The sequence below is a fragment of the Cyphomyrmex costatus genome, unplaced genomic scaffold (assembly GCF_001594065.2).
Source record: "Cyphomyrmex costatus isolate MS0001 unplaced genomic scaffold, Ccosl1.0 scaffold472, whole genome shotgun sequence".
In the NCBI taxonomy this organism is placed as follows: Eukaryota; Metazoa; Arthropoda; class Insecta; order Hymenoptera; family Formicidae; genus Cyphomyrmex; species Cyphomyrmex costatus.
The window spans coordinates 37,302-37,895 of record NW_017278987.1 but is presented as its reverse complement, the minus strand read 5'-3'; positions in this window follow the sequence as shown (position 1 = coordinate 37,895).

The window sequence follows — 594 nt, the reverse complement described above, 5'->3', positions numbered from 1 at the left end:
ACTCTACCGAATGTAAATTCGACAAACAACAAGTTTTATTTCGACAATGAGGAAATTGTGATTCCCGAAGGATCGTACGAACTGCGCGATATAGAGCGGTATTTGAAGCGTGAAATTTTACGTTCTCGTGGTGTAAAACGTAAGGAGGACGAAGAGTTTCCGCTGGTGATTTGCGCCAATAACAATACGATGAGGAGTGAGATCAAATGCGCATATTCGATAAATTTCACCAAACCTTACAATATTGGACAGCTGTTGGGATTTTCATCGAATCGCGTGCTTGAACCGCAACAGTGGCATGAATCAGACCTGCCGATAAATATCATCAACGTAAACATTATTCATATCGAGTGCAACGTGACCGCGGGTGCGTACAGCAACGACAAGTGCGTGCACACGATACACGAGTTTTCACCGATTGTCCCACCAGGATATAAGATATCGGAAAGGCCGACGCAGATCATTTACCTTCCGATCGTCGTACGGAGCATTACGGATCTGACGATTCGCGTGGTGGATCAAGACGGCCGATTGCTCGATTTTCGTGGAGAGGAGATTACCGTTAGATTGCATGTACGAAGACGACGGCGCTAA